The sequence below is a fragment of the Paralichthys olivaceus genome, chromosome 23 (assembly GCF_024713975.1).
Source record: "Paralichthys olivaceus isolate ysfri-2021 chromosome 23, ASM2471397v2, whole genome shotgun sequence".
Lineage (NCBI taxonomy): Eukaryota > Metazoa > Chordata > Actinopteri > Pleuronectiformes > Paralichthyidae > Paralichthys > Paralichthys olivaceus.
In genome coordinates this window covers 9,428,718-9,445,418 of record NC_091115.1, presented here as the reverse complement: position 1 = coordinate 9,445,418, position 16,701 = coordinate 9,428,718, and the positions used below count along the sequence as shown (strand labels likewise).

Below are 16,701 nucleotides of genomic sequence, written 5' to 3'. Positions count from 1 at the left end.
ACGCTGCAGTGCATGCGTGTGAAATCGGTGCGTTTTTGTCCTGCACCGCGGCAGCCCGGTGATGATGATGATGATGACCAGGTGCAAATAAAGCAGCAACATGGAGGCGCCTGTCGCGTTTTCCTTTTATTTGTCTCTGATCTCGCTGAACGTCAAACGCATTGAGAGCACTGCAGCCTGTGCGCTGCCTCCACCGCACTGCATCCCGAGGAGCGAGCCACAGGGAGGGAAAACAAATGTGTTGTGTGCTGATGCATTGAATTGGGTTTGTTCAGTTGCAGCAGTAGCGGGGTTATTGTTGCTGGAGCCGGCCGGTGCAGGCAGGCAGGCCCCTCGGCTCAACGCAGAGGATTGCTGGATGTCTGCCGGTGGTGCTGCAGCTCCTTCTCAAGTGTAAAAGACTCGCAGGCAGGCAGAGAGGAAAACCTGCTGCAGGGCCTTGTTTTCACATATTAAGATTCAGACATGTAGATAGGCCAGTCAGCAGGTGTCTATTGATCAGCAGAGGGGGGCCAGCTACCTTCTTTTTTTTAATTATTGATCAACATCTGTCATGGATTGTTGCATAAAATAAAACTCAGGGAGGAAAATTGTTTTTCTTTCCTTCAGATGTTGCCAAACCCCTCAAAAAGCTGTTCGTGTCTATAACAGTATGACGAGAGAGGAGAGAACATTTGAAGACTTACTTGCCTTTGGATTGGTTAGAAATTCAGATTTAGCTTTATCTTTCACCTCTTTAATACATGTTGCAGCATTCATGGGTGCAGAATGCCATAGTCCACAGACCAGGGTCCCAATCAAAAACAAAATAAGACACTATCCATGTAACATAAGAATAGAAAAAACATAGAAAAAAGAGCAGCATCAAAAACATAAATCTTATAGGGTGTGTGTATTTTAGATATTAAATATTGTTGAAATAATAATTTTAATCCATTTTGTAAATGAATCAAAATCCCAATTATCAGTGTTTGCATTCAAGAGTAGAGCCAATGCAGTTAATTGATAAATTGATAAATGAAGCAAACAACAAATCTTGTCATATGATGGTGATAAGGACAATTTTACCATTTTTCCAAGGATACGTGATATAGATGATGACTGAATGGATGGCTATTTTAGATAAGTGCCACAAAAGCTAAATGAATATTTATTATAAAACCATTCAAATAATCACCAGCCGTCTGGTTTTCTTTGTCTCCTCATGAGCCCTGAGGTGATGACAGCAGATTAGTGACAGCATTGGTTACAGCAGGTTAATTTACAGCTCCACAGGAAACAACCAACAACATGGGCATGTAGGTGTTTTTTTTTTTCTTTTGTGAACTGGCTCAATATCCTTTGGGGTAATGGGGGGTCGCAAGGATTTGAATGGCACAGTTGTTTTGGAGGTTGTGGGTAAAACGCTTTCTATCTACAATATAGTTGAGTACTGTGTGTGTGTGTGTGTGTGTGTGAGTGAGAGAATATAGTGGGTAAACCCTCCCACATGTTCCCACATTGTGATTTTAATGAAATGTTAAATGCATAGTTGCATTGTCCTGAGTAGCTCGTAGTTGAATTCCCATTGGGTCCACATGTCACTGTGTTGTTTGAATAGTGATACAAACAACTGGTGCCTTGTGTTATAATATTTGCAGTACACAGTTTGTAGCCAGCGTCCCACCAGACAAAGGGATAGTGAGTAGGAAGAGTCATTACGATGGAATGACACAGTGTTGTTCTATAAATGAAAGCGTGAGTTACTTTATGCAGTGATAATATTTGCAGTCAGCATCTGCTGCACAATATGTTACAATGACATGATGAGTTCAGTGTGAGCCTCATCCATCATTGCAAATAATCAGTCGTCACATTATTTAGCGTTCACTGATATGTTCCATGTAATCCTGCGATATTTTTCTTTGTAACACAGAACACATCTGTACTACGTCTGGAAAGCTGCTGTGGTGCGGCGCGAACATCAAGCTGCACGAAAATATATCAGCCTGTTAACCTACATTTTTGAAAGTTGCTGTCAGCGTTTCCTACCTTGTTCTTTAGTTTTCACACAGCGAGAGACGAGACAGTGGACCCGTCTCACTGCCTGCCTCTGATTTCTATCTGTTTCTGTCTGAGACACGTTCAACCTTTAGATGATGATGACTGCGGGTATGTGTGGACCGTCTGCCACAGAGAAACCAAATTATAATGAGATATCAAAGGGCATTTAATGGGCAGGGAAATAAAACATTATCGATATGCGATATAGAATTACCACAGTGTCATTTTTAGCAATTTAATAATTGATTCAAACACAGGAGGTATAACACATAACTGACCGACCTCATATTTGTAAAATGTCCATAAAGAAGATTTTAAAACCACATCCCTCACCCAGGAGCACAGATCTCTGTGTGTGTGTGAATAATAGATTTTACACAAATGCAACATTGGCTAATATATAAAGCTGTAATATTTCAACAATGGTGGCGATATACCGATCGACTTGAGAATAACCACACAGAGTGCTTGCGATGTTTATCTGGTATTTGACCGATTGCCGATATAGACTTTGTCGCCACCTACTGGCCGTGCATGCTTATCCTTTGCGGTTGCGCAGCAGTGTAGACAAGGCCTAAGTGTCTGCATTGAAAAAAGCCTCTTAATCTTTGCATATTTAAAATCCTGATCATTTGGCTTGTTAAAGTGTTCATTTTCTGGAGTGTCATTTATTTCAATTAGTCTGGGTGAGCAAGTTGAGGACTTACTTTCTCATGTACATCTAGTTTTTAAAAGAAATCCTTTACCACCATGTAATGCTGTGGTATGGCATGTCATGGCAGCTGCTATTTGGCACCACGACTGCTCAGACTGTCGGTGCAGGGCTAGCGCCGAGGCCATTACTCACGGCTGATGCTGTGTCATCGTCACTCTACCACTTATCCACGGCCCATTAGACACGAGTCAGGTGATCGAGCTTATGGCCGCTTTAGGTGCATTCTCTCACTGCCCACTGTCGCCTTAAGTGAGGGCGCGGAGATTCAAGAGCTTTTGGTAATAAGAGCTGACGCCAGTATCGTTGTGCTGGATACAATAATACGGGATTTCCACAGTGAGATTTATACGTCATGTCCTGCCTCCTACGTGCTCTGCCGCCACCCCTCACCTGAATGATCCAGACATTTTACTGTTGTGAGCGCATCGTGCATACTGTACTGCACTTGTATGGTTTGGATTCTCAATCCTCGCTCTGCTTCAGGCACAACAAGGAAACAATTCTCCTTTATTTAGACTCATCCCCAGAGGTTGATAAGCTCACTCCCTACATAAGCAACCATCGGTGAAGTGTGCAGGTGCATGAATTAATGAAATCATAACAGGAGCATCCTCCATATATAGATTTATAAACTCCTGCCTGACATCTGTAGCTGTTTTCAGACATGAACTCCAGAATGAACTCTAGACATGTGTCTAGTTCGTTTCTGGAGACATGAGCTCCTCAGTTTGGATATTTACTGGAGTTTGTCTTTCTGTCCTCTGTGCATGTCTGATAATCAGCTAATGAGACCACAGTGAAAGCCTCATGCTTCAGGGTCAACAGCCTCAGCACCATCACTGCACCCCCCCCCCCCACACCCCTGACTCACAGCTGGACATGTTTGTTCTGCAGTTTTCTCGAAGGTGCGGGACACATTAAATTAACACGGATGGATGGTCGATTGATGAATTGGAAAAAGGGGGAGACTTAAAGCTGAGGCTGCAGTGTGACATTCTGCTGCTGCTGGCTGATTCCTCAGAAAACAGATGCTGTTGTTCCTCCACAGAAGACAGATGGTTTTTTGTCATGTTTTTTTGGGGGGGGAGATGATCTTATTGATTAAAGATGGAAAAGACACAATGAAGTGGGATGAGACGTCTTGTGTTAGTCGCAGAGATCTGATTTCAACATGATAGTAATCTCTCGATCATACTGCTACAGCTAATTGAATATGAGTCATTATTTCAATTTTTAGGAGTTTTGCAGGTTTTGGATTGTTGTTTGAAAAAACTATTCAATTTGAACATTTGGACTCTCTGAAGGAAATAAATGTAATGGTGAAAAGGGGAAAAGGAAGGAAATGAGAGAAAGTAAATGAGTGAAAGGTAAGAAAAGTGGAAAGGGAGTGACTAAGGAAAAGAAAGGGGAGAAGGAGACAGTAAGGGTAGAAAAGAGGAAAGTAAATGAAAGGAGAGAAGAGAAGGGGAGTATAAGTGTAAAAGAAAAGGGGATGAGGGAAAGCAGTGAAAGGAGAGAAATGGAAAGATTAGAAGAGGGATAAAGGGACCGATTGGAGCTAGGAAAGGAAAGAAGGGGCGGGAATGACAGGAAAGAGGAAAAGAAGAGGGAGAGGGAGGGGACAGAGCAGAGCTTGGGAAGATAGGAGGAGAAAAATGAAAGCCAATGTTGGAGAGAAGACAAGTGGAATGAGATAGGAGTCAAGTGTTGCATGCACACACACACACACACGTGTGCGCACACACACACACACCTATAAGGAAGCTTAGTTCCATGTTTATTCATCTAGTATCAAGCTTCTCTTTTAGATTATATCATCGGGATGTTTGCATGAACGTAGGCTGATTGTAAAGATGGACGAAATAAAGCCAGATTGTCTCAATCGCCCCCAGTTGGCTGGCTGCAGTATAGGTTATGAATCCACCTCCATGTTAACAAATGGACCAAACTAAAATGCACGTCACATACATTTTTCATGGTTTCTGTCATTTGATGTGGCATTGTAAGTGTAATTTTTGTCCCATGAAATATGCTTTTAATAATTCCTTGAAACTGATCTGACAGGATGACGTTTGACTGCATGCCAACATGCATATGGTCGTATATCCTGTACATCCTCTTTTTCTATAGGGAAACAAAGGAGGAATGTTCAAATCCCAGTGGTGGGAGCTTAACTCGTTGTACAGTAAGGCTTAAAAATAATATTCCCCCCATCCGCCTGAATCTTTGTCACAGCTCTAACATGATTAGTGAGGATTTAGGTCAAAGAAGCCATTAAAGAGCTGCTCTTATCACAGAAGCATCCGATTGGTTCAAGGCGCCAGCATCACATGATGGATGTGGACCAACGAGCTCTAACAACGATCACTGAAGATGTTTTCACAGCATGTAATTGAACCTGGCAGCTATGATTGACTTTTTTAAACTTTATATGCTGCTGAGAAGTTGCTTATTTTGTCAAAAATAAATGATTGAAATTGGTATGATGGGTAATTTATCTTTGGCCTTCACACATGATTCTTAAAACCTTTTCACTGGCCAGAAGATGACAATGTTCATACAGGGGTTGCACCATTCCTGTCCAGAATTAAGATCACTACTCTCTCACTATTTGTATTTTCCAAATTAAATGTTCATTAGAAACAATAAAAAGTATGATCGTGCCTGATCCTATTTGTATTATCACCTGACATGTCCTTGGCCTTTACATCTTCAGTCTTCTTGCTCAAACTCAACTTAACTTATCTGCATCGAGTTTGGCTTGGGTTCAGACGCAAAAAACACAATGTCTTTTGGGTTCCGGTCCGGCTGTGTTTTCTCTTCGGTTGAGACAGAAAAACTCTTCACTTTCTTTCTCTCGTCCCATTTCACTATCAATTTTATGTTGCTTGGCATCATGTGAGGTAACGCTGCATTTACACTGGTTGAGGGAGAAAGCAGGAGCGTTTGTATTGACACAGCGGAGGTCCCTTATTAAAATAAGATTGGTGTATTTATCGTAGAGTATATTGGTAACATCTACTGTACTCGGGACATTTAATATTGAGCATCTGCTCATCATCAACATGTGCATGGTGTGGGAAAAGCAGCTCCAGTTCATTGGAGCCTGCCTATGTCTTTGGATTCTACTCGTCTGACCCCCGAGAGAGGGCTCTTTCTGAGGCTGGCCCACCTTCAAGCAGAGCCCTCCGCTCGCACTGAAAGAACACCGTCGTCAGAAAAAAGAAACTGTCCAGCGAGCAGATGAGGAGGACGTATAACAGAAGCAGTTCTCTGTGTGGAAAAGTAATCAATCAGCTTAAGATGCGTCTTCTCCCTGATAAACATCTTACAGGCAGATGTTTATGGGCCTTGAAGATTGAATGTGAGATAAAACATCTGCCTTGTTCAGGTTTTAATTTGCGGTTTATTTCAACTTGTAGTTTTTAATTTGAACTGTGTGATCCACGTGCTCACATGTCCCCGCTCTGTGCTGCAGGGGCAGTGGAAACCCCCCACAACTCAGATCTTTCACACAAAAGCCTTTTTAATCATTATTCGTTTATACTATACTACACATTTCACATTTGATCAGTTATATCATTAAAAGAAAATTACACTGAGCTGCTAAAGAGACATGTAAATGATGTGTATAATGATCACATTAAATATACAGCCTCCAAATGTTTTATAACCATTTTGGAATATACATTTTTACTTGTTTTTCAGCCAAATTCTTTTTCTAGCCGAATCAAAAAATAATTTTTCAAAGCAAAGTTTATTTAATTAGAAAGACAGCACATGAACTCATTCAAACGTTGTTCAGCACGTGTTGCACTTGACTCAGACCAGGCTGCAGGGACGATGACTTACTGTGAGAACTAGTCACTTCCTGTTTGTTCTTACTCAGCATCATTTCATGCTTCTGGATGGCAGCCCATAAAAGTCAATGGGGTTTAACATCAGTGATAAAGCCCCACCCTGTCACCCCTGTCCTCTCTCTCTCTCTCTATCTTTCACCCTTTAAACTGCTGAGCTGGTTGTTTTTTTTTTTCTTTTGGAGGCGACCACTTTCTCTGCATTGTCCCGTCAGAGCCATATGCTGCGTCACTCATCTTGTCTGTAGCACTTTAGCTTATTACGGTTGGAGGTGAGATATTAGACAACCGCATTTCAGTAGAATATTCGAGAGCACTCAGCTGTAGTTTTAGTGGTAAAAGGAAAAGCAAGTGTGAAAGAAACTTTCTTTTCCATCCTTTCAACTTGATTGTTCTCACTCAGTCATTCTCTGTGTTGAGCCATTTTCGGACAAATTAGGTGGTAACTCAGCTCGTCTGACCTCTGTTACGTGGGGAAGAGATTACCCTGATGTCCCTGCTCAGAAACAGTGACTTTGGGCATTTTTAGGATTATGGATCAGCTCAGAAGAGGCACATTTAAAAGGAGATATACTATGCCCATATTCAAGCTCCTAATTTAAAATTTTTACTTGCTGCTAGATGTCCATTATGCAAATGTGACATCACAGTTCCATGAAGGTGTCGGCTGACTTCTGACAGCCTCCTTCAGAAGCTTCAGGAGCAGTTTTCTGTGGGAGGAGAGGAGCTTCCTCCTACCGTGGCCTTTTTAACTTTGCAGACCTTTGACATACACAAAAACCTAGAAGACAGAACTGAGAAAAAACAATATGTGTTAAAACTGTCCCACCAAGACACAGCGTATATAATTATATATTTGTTGAATAATCAAAACTATTGTGTCATGAGGCGTACTGTATTAACAGCTACTGGTTTTTGGATTAAAAATATGCATTTATCGCCAGAAAGCATTACAGAGACGTCCAAATCTCAATTAATTTTGCATATTCGTAATGCAAAATTAACCGTCTGCTCTTGCTAAAGATATTTCACTTAACCTTTTTTCTTAATAATAGAACTGTTTCCTCTCAGCTTCCTCCACAGGGGCACAGATAATTAACTGCTTTAATGACTTGGCCGGGAGCCAGTAGATATAGTTTTGGCGAGACAGTCGTATGATGAGCGTTGACTCCTTCCTTTTCTCATGGAAGTACTCGGCAAAGGACACACACACACACATCGGTGTCCTTCCCAGTATTTTCCCACCGTACCCACAACCCACTCCATCCCTCCTCCGCTCTGATCATGACTCACAAAGTACATTTAACCTTTACCCAGCTTGATGCAAGCCAGCATTCACTTGCTTCCCACTCACCCAGGGGTGGATCTAGGATTTTTCTAAATCGAGGGCCACAAAGGGGCCACAATTTACACAGAGGAGACAATTATTTGTCCAACATTCCCTGATTGAGAAAGGTACAAGTTTCATTCATCGTATTTTCAGCTCTGTAAATACAAGACCTCTTGTTTTGCAGTGCCCTTTCCAAAGCACAGGAAACCTCTTTTACTTTGTTAAGCTATTCATTCAAGCCACTCATCCATTACAGCTCAGTTACCAGATATAGTCACTGCCAGATATTCACTTCACAAAAGATCCATTAATTTTATGTTTTGCTGAAATGGGTCTCAGATACTTTTCCCACGGTGGTTTCCTCTGTGTGCACTGTCATAACCAGGTAACATGAGATATCAGGTGAGACGGCGAGGGAGTGTCCCGCACTATCAGAGCACATGAGCTGTAACTCGTTTGCTCAGCAATTATACTGTGAAAACTTTTTCTGGTGTTTTTATGTACTTTGAATGTGTGTGGTTTCCTTATACACACACATCAGTAATTGTTTGATTAATTTGGCAGCTGCAGGTTACATGTGACTTCTTGTCTTCTTGTTTCTTCCCATACATCAGTCTTTATCGTCCTCTCCTCAGAGACCATAGATTTCAGGGATGAATGAGTATGAGCCTCTACTCTAAAAGTAGTAAATCAAACAGAATATTTCAGGCTGCATCTTTTTTTTCTGTGCCCAGGAGGCTGCATGTTGTCGTAGCAACCTGCCTGCTCTCATGAAATGTTATGATATTAGTAAGTCATCCTTCTCTTACCTCTGTCTTCATCTTTTCTCTTTCCGTGCAGCTGTGTCACTGCTGCTGCACATAGAGCTGTCCACAAGGCTCAATGAAGTTTGACTCAGTACGTAGATAACTGAAGTGGAGAATATGTTCAGTTCACTTCCATTGAGTTCCAGCCGCTGCTACAGAACGTTTGTCGTCTGTTTTTTTATATTTAATTAATATTGAACGTATCGTGTGTCCAAATCATACGAAATTAAACACTGCATTTCCATGGTGCCTCAACGATACACATGCAAATTAAATCCAATGAGATGAACAGTTACCGAGATATGCGAGTAACATACAGATAGATTTTAGAAATTATTAGATGCAAAAGAAAGAAGACACAAGCAACATAACTAAGTGTATTTATTTACTATTTTCAGACATTTTACAGGCAAATAATTGATAAACTAATTGAGAAAATAAAAGGCACATTATTTGATATGGAAATAATCTTGCAATACTGTTGTTAAACCGCTTGAGGGTTGGTAGTGATGTTAGTTTTTTACCATCATTCTACATGAAGGCACAAAAATCATTATTATTATTGAAGTGCAGACTGGATTTTAAGAAATTTAAAGTCGTTTTGGCCGTGGCTCAAGGTCTGTGATGTTGGTGCAGTCAAGGTTAAGATAATGTATCCTGTGGTGTAGCAGGTTTGACTGTTGGGTCCTTTCAGCCATGAGAAATGATTCAATTTGGATTATTAACATCCTCTTACTTATATATGCAAAAACATGTTTCGTATTTCTTCCTTAGAAACGCCACCACTGCTATGGTGCATCAAATCCAGGCCATAAAAGATGAATTATTGAGTGCTTTGCCCCTCTTGTCACTTGCACTCACAATCTTGTGTGTAGCAGAGTTGAATTTGGGATAATTGGAGGGCGTGCTATCATGCTCTGTCAGAGGAAGGGGAGGGGGCTGCAGATGCGAAATCTAGGTTTTGGATTTGTTGCTAGTTGTTTCACCATCTTTTCTATATCCTCAATAACCTTTTTGCGATGTTGAATTTTCCCAAATGTGTGGTTTTCGTTCTAGACGGACACCGAGCATTCGCCTTAACTCACTGATTGATAGTGGGTGTATCAGGTATCACAAATCCATACTTGTCAGCTCAGGGGGTTGAATTGACACGGAGATTATTGATCCAGGGGATTAGGGCTGGGGAACCCTGAGGGCATCGGTGTTGCTGAAAGCTGAAAGGCCCCCCTGTTTTTTTAAGACAGCTGCGTGATCCCTCACAAGCTCATTAACACGAGCAGGAAAGAGTCGAGTGGAGTCGAGTGCGTTTATCTTTGTTGGCCAAAAATCCCTGCAGTCAAAGTTGTTTTGTCTGACAGAGCCTCAGTCACATTTTTTGTTTTTGCAGAATCTCACAATTGTAGATAGAGATAAAAACCAAATGCACAATATCAGGCTTTAAAATGTTGTTGTACCTAAATTGAAAAATTGTTTTGTGGTGGCTAGAACGTATAATAGTAGATAATAGAGTTGTGGACTGTCCCAATTTAAACCCAGGGCCTGCTGGGCTGCGAAGTACATTCATTAGCTCAGACAGCATCTGTTTTTAGAGCACCAAAGTGCTGACCTGGGCCTTTTGTATAGAGATAGCTACAGCCTCTCTTTTCCAGCTGGGCCTGTGCGCTGTGCTCTGCCATGAGCTCAGCACCGCTGACCAACAAGGCAGAGGAAGCCTGTGGGCAGCAGTGAATGGAGTTTGTCCATGCATGAAGAGAGAGTGATGAGTGAGAGCAAGCTGCTAGGGTCTGCTGCCTCAGTTGCTTCATTGCAGAGTCTTGCTTTACATTTGAATGTGTGGTTTTCCTCTCACCATCATTGTGCCTGGTTTGGATTTATTACCTCAGTCTAGGAGGTTATGTTTTTGTCTGCTGGTTTGCAAGATTATGCAAAACCTACTTGATGGATTACTAAAAAGCTTGGTGGAAGGAGGGGGTATAGGTCAGGAAAGAACCCTCGCAATTTTGGTGGCGATCCGGATCAGGGGTGGATCCAAAATTTTGCAAGAAGAGATCAGACATGTCCAAATAATCCAAATAAATATCCAAATGAAAGAAGCAGGATGGATTAGCAGGAGGTATCCTATCTTGAGAAAGAATCAATAATCCATAGCATTTAGCTTTTATTTTCCTATATATTGACAGCGCTAAATGAATTATGGGTGGTCTGAACAAAGAACACTGTATTATTGGACAATAGTTTACAGAATAGAAAGATCATACACCTCTACGGCAGTTGGTGGTTTATATAATTCAAACCCATTTGAGTGTTGTCAATATATGGTGTCTATTATAGAGATCGGTGTGAAATACTAAAGGTATTGGGACACACACTTGTAAACCTGAGATCTTTGCTGCTGCTGATGCGGTCTGTTTTGTTTGCGTGATTTTCCTGCACGTAAATGTTGTTTCATTGTCAATTTGTTTAATGAAAATCAGGGCAAAGGTAGGAGGCAAATTATGGTGTGTGTTTGTGTATAAACAGCAGTATATAGATTCCTGTGTGACGGGTCCTGTCCAACGCAGCACGGAAGCAGCATTATCCTGCGTCACTGAACCGTGACATCATCCAAATAAGTCTGACCACACTTTCTATCCTCTTCAGTTCGAGGGTCATGAATCACGGGTGTCACATGACGCTGCAATGCCTCAGGAACATTTGCACGTGGCTGCCATTGTATCATTGAGGCTTCCTTTTTTTAGCCCGCCGAATGTAGCTGAGCGAAACGCCACGCGATGGGCAATTGTTTGTTTGACCTCGAGGACCATAAACAAATATGTAGCACTTACAAATGCAAAAAAAAAACGAAGCCCACAAAGACGTTCATTCTGACAACACGAGAACTACCAGCGCACAATGTTTGGATAGTGCTCGTTTTTTTTCTACCCACAGCCAAGTTCACACAGAAGTGGACTGTAAATGTCAAGTTGAGCCAGTGGAGTGAAGTGTGCCGTTTAGAGCTTTCACTTTGAATCTAGTGGGAATTCAGAGGGAAAAGTAATTAGTCACTTTGAGTTGGGCATGCAAACACACATCACGTCTCACTCACGATCCTGGACATTCAAATAGTGAGCATGTATTGGGTTGTTTTTAACATTGGTTCCATCAATGCAAAGATCTGCTAATAATAATAATCAATCTAATTCATCAATATATAGATAGATCTTCTATTCCAGTGACTTTGATGTGGAGTTACTAGGAGGAGGTTGAGGCTCGTAAGTGCTTCAAGGCCTTTGCGGGCCCCATGCAAAAGGGACCTGGGGGGCCCAACATCAAGCCAAACCAAACCTGAGAAAAAAATGATACCAAACCACATTACAAAGGTTTTGGCAGAAAGCTAGCTGTATGGGGCCTTGCAGGGGTTTCCAATCATGGTGTAGTTGCAGTTCTCACTAAATTGTTTTGGGCTTGATTAAATCTCAGGTCGCAATTTTCTGTCCAAACTAAACCAAGCCTGAGATAAACTTAGCCGAGCCACAACCCGAACACGACAGGCATTCTGTTATGTGTCCAAACCCGACCTGAACCTGATGTTTTCCCCAATAACAGCCACATGCAGCATTAAAATAATATAGTGAATCAGCCAGACAATATAACTGAGCCCGATCCAAACCCTGATATCATTTCAACACATTTGATTGTAGGCAAACAATTGGGGTTTTGTTTGAATATAGAAAGAGAAAATCATCCTGTCCTTTGCTTCAAGTCACTGTTGACTTATTCCAAGACCAAAATCTTGAAAGACAGTGTTGGACATTCACACGACATATTGTACTTTAAAAGATGGTATCTCTGAAGTTCGAAACCATTATTTGAATGTTTGACGTTTGGTGAAACTATTAAAAAGGAAATCTGGGGTTTAATGTAAGACACCAGTAACTGTGGAGCTTAAATATGAAGGAAAAAAACAACAAAACTATTTGGGTGAGTCGGAATGAGATATTTAGTGTGAAGAGATATGCCCATTGACTTTCTTGGTGATGCACTGAACGTTTCATCAAATAGAGGCTCTGTCTTGGGGGCATCCCTGGTGTGGTGTGGTGGGTAATCAGCCCGTGTAACAAGGTCATACTGTATGTGAAAATACACACTTTCATCACATGTGTCTGAAGGAGGCTCACCTTGAGGTAACCTCATTAACTTTGATCAGAATCCCGACTTGAAGTATTACGATCTGATCTGATACACGTTGGCGTGCTGTTTCACCCTGAGGGAGGCTTGCAGACGGAAAGCACAATGAAAACTTGGATATTTTCTAAAAATAGCAAACTCAGTCATGTCATCTCCTGCTCATTTCCAGTTCTGATCTTCGCTCAAAGCGTCCCACAATTCACGCAGCTGTGAGATGCTCTGTTTGGTGGTGTGAGACGAGCAGAGTAAAAAAATAAAAAGAAGCGTCGTCTTTTGTGTAGTGAAGCTACAATCTGGTTTTGTTGAACCATTAAGGAAAAAAGTGATATCCTATTTACAGTAATCTCACTGGGTTTACGGCAACACATGCTTAACAGACTGTAGTGAGTGTAGTATCTGTCCTGTGGCGCCTGTGCAGCCTTTGTACTGTATTTGCTCGTCGCTGCCTCATCACAGCTTAAAGCCTGAGAGCCACGTCTTTCCTTAAATGTAATGAGATCACATGGAGAAATCCCTCTCCTGGCATCGTTTATATCAGGAGGCCTCAATCCTCCGAGTGTTCGGAGGAAGATATGCAGTCAATATTAGACGTCTCCCAGGCGTTCCTAAAGCTCCATATACCCTCCACTGTTTGCCCTCCCTTGTCAACAGCCTCCTTTTGTTCCTCACACTCATTTCCACTTTTCAGCTTCATCTTTTTCTTTCCCTCGCTTTCCTTTTGTGCTGCTCCTTTAGATAATGTGGTCTCACGGGCATTTTCCAGCGTATTTCTGACATGTGTATGTCACTGACAGCCGAGCGCTCTGGACGTTATTCTGCGGCTCGACTCCCTCCATATGGTGACAGCTGCACAGAACTTGGTCGGTCCAGTTTCTTTCGCAGTGTAGGGTAACCTCGGGTTGTTGTATTAAAGATGGAGGCTTAGATATCGAATAAAGCATTGAAAAATTAAGTGTAATGGCCACCGAAGAGTGTAGTCCACCTTTATCAAAATAATATCCTGAAATGTTTCCTCAGTTTCACTGTACATTGTATCTGTTAGAGATAAAATATGTAACAATTCTTCATTAAAATGTCGACAAACAACTAGAGCTTTGTTATATATATTATTGATTTTGGTCACCTTTTAATTGCATCATGTCTGCTTTTTCTCGGCTCTCTCGTTTTGATTGAAAGACCCCTGGTAGCCAAAGTTACATATTATATGTTAAACTAAAATTGCACTCAGAGCGCATACCTCCGCTAAGGCCTAACAGTCCCCTAATGACGCCAAGTTTAAATTCAGGAGATCCAGATTTTATTTGGATCTTCACCAAACAGAAAGGGGTAAAAAAATAACCACCCTTGCAGCGGTGATAAAACCAGTGGCTATAGGCTCAAACAGCCTTAGTGGATGGAGGTCTTGCATGTTTGTGTTAAATTAGGTTTCGTCCACTCCCCCAGCCACCAGCGTAACCTTGGGAGTCATCCCCCTGCACAGCCTGCACCAATCCTGCATTAACATAGAAATCAAACTCCATGGTGGGCTTCTCTGTCTCTCTATGTCTCACTGTGACTGATTTAATAGAGATGAGCATCATATGGCAGCTTTTCCACATACAGTCAGTTTTTCTCTTGTTCCTCCAGACCTCCCTCTCTGCTGGTGGTTGCTCTCATTCTCAAGTTTCCTCTCTTTCATATCCGTGTTGAGGCTGTAAAATGAGGAGCTCTCTCTCACACCTTTTTTTTTTAATACACCCTCATTCCCATCAGTTGTAGAGGATCAGAAGCAGAGGATGCTCACTGTTCCTTAATCTTGATATTTCTCGCTCCGATCGTCTCTGCGTGCACGAGTGACACCCCTGATGACTCCATTGTGCAGTAAAGAATCGTCCTTTTAACCTCTGGAGGGGAAGAAAAAAACAACTTTCAGGGGGCAGTAAATCTCTTTGATTAAACCCAGCTCTGTCTGACTGCTCTTTTTTGTGTTGGACGAGACTGTGTGTGGTGTCTGTCCTCCAAGGATGCTTAAACCTACGGATAGCCATGGCAACCAAACCCCCCTCTCAATCTCTGTCTCCAACACACACAGACAGACACGTATACAAACATAAGAAAGGAATGTATGGGTTTGAACTGCTCAGCTGGAGAGGCTGCAATAAACTTTTTTTTCAGTCTAGAAAAAACGTTTTTACAGTTTAGAAGTGTGAAAACTAGTAAGTGTACTATACCTGAGCAAGAGGGCAGTTGGAGGCTGTGAGATTTTTCAAATTTCCAGGAAGCTAGTGATGTTTTGAACAACCCAAGGACTTATTTCAAGGACATTCAACTAAAATGGCCCTCAGAGCACATACCTCCACCAAGGCCTGAGTCTCCATGAATTCAAACTGCACTGAATGTCACATGCTCACAGATATCCGTTCCAGTGTTTGGCAGCCCACCATATTCTAATTTGTCAGTTTCATAACGAACCAAACATGTTTTTACACTTCATGATGTAATAAGAGATCTCTAACAGTGGAAATGGGTTCAGTTGTTTCTGTGCAATCCTGTTTGCAAACAAACAATAAAAAAAAGCATAGGGGTAAAAAATCATTTCCTTCTTGGTGGAGGTAATCATTAGCATTCAGTTTCAACGCATGACAATTTGTTAGAGATCGTCTCATTGTGTGCAAACACTGTCTCCACTTTTTAATCTATTATTCAGTCCAGTGGGATTTAAATTTCTACACGCCAGGGGATTTGTAATGGCAGAGGAAGGTTGTATCTATACAACACAATGACACGGTGCAATAAACCCAACCTGGCAACCATATTAATTAGGTCATTTGTCATTTTGTGTGACTGTAGGAACATGTAGACAGATGAACATGAGCACACACATGCACACACACAAACGGCTTGTGATAAATAACCCTAAGGCCTGCACAGAAACCTCTCAACACACAGATGGTTTGTCTGATCCTCGATGAACAACCTTCAGGCTCGCAGACAGGTCCAGGTGTTACCCTCTCCATCAATGAAAGCCTCGTCGTCATGGTTACAACAAAACTGATGCATTGCTCCTCCGTCAAACACTTTTTTAAAGGTACATAACCCGGTTGTGTGCTTCTCTTTTGTTTCAGTGTTGCTGATAACTCAGAGAAACATTTTTTGCCCGAGTGTTGCTTTGTGTTTTCTGCTGTTTGCATGGCCCCAGCTCCAGGGCAACTGGTGTGTGGAAATCAAACGTGGTCTCAAAAGGGAGAAATCCAGACTTGTTCACAGCAAACTGGGCTCTGAGCGAAACAAGCAAACATCCTGGAGACTGTGTTCTCTGTTACAAGGACAGACTGGGCAGAGAAATGAGGAAGGAGCCGTTCAAGATGACAACTAACACCCGCTAATAATCGAGGAGGCGTTCAGGGCTCCAGCTTAACATGATCGTTTAACAGCACCTTCTCTTAATGATGGCGCTAATACCATCAAAGCTACAGGAGACGGCAGAAAGTCTTGTGTATGACATGTAATTCTACAATACACTTACTGTCATACAAGAAAATAATGCATTTATGTTTTCAGCATTGACTTGTGTTTATTATACTTTCATTTTAACAGGCTTTAACATTACTTTTCTTCCTGTTAGTCTTCCAAGGAGGTTAAGCCGTCACCCCTATTTTTGGTTTATAAGCAATATTTAGCAAAAACTCTTGGACTGATTTCCATCAAACCTCCTGCTAAGATAGGAAATGTATGAGTCATTTTCACTTTAATGTTGCAAGAAAGGGCGTTTTGACATTTTCACTGATTTTCCAGGAAATTATG

The 16,701-nt window shown here is 41.7% G+C and overlaps 1 protein-coding gene across 19 annotated transcripts in view; it reads left to right on the top strand.

Annotated features, from left to right (window-relative positions):
* nrcama (neuronal cell adhesion molecule a) overlaps positions 1-16,701 on the top strand; it is a 53,346-nt gene that overhangs the window by 351 nt on the left and 36,294 nt on the right. The window lies entirely within an intron of this gene.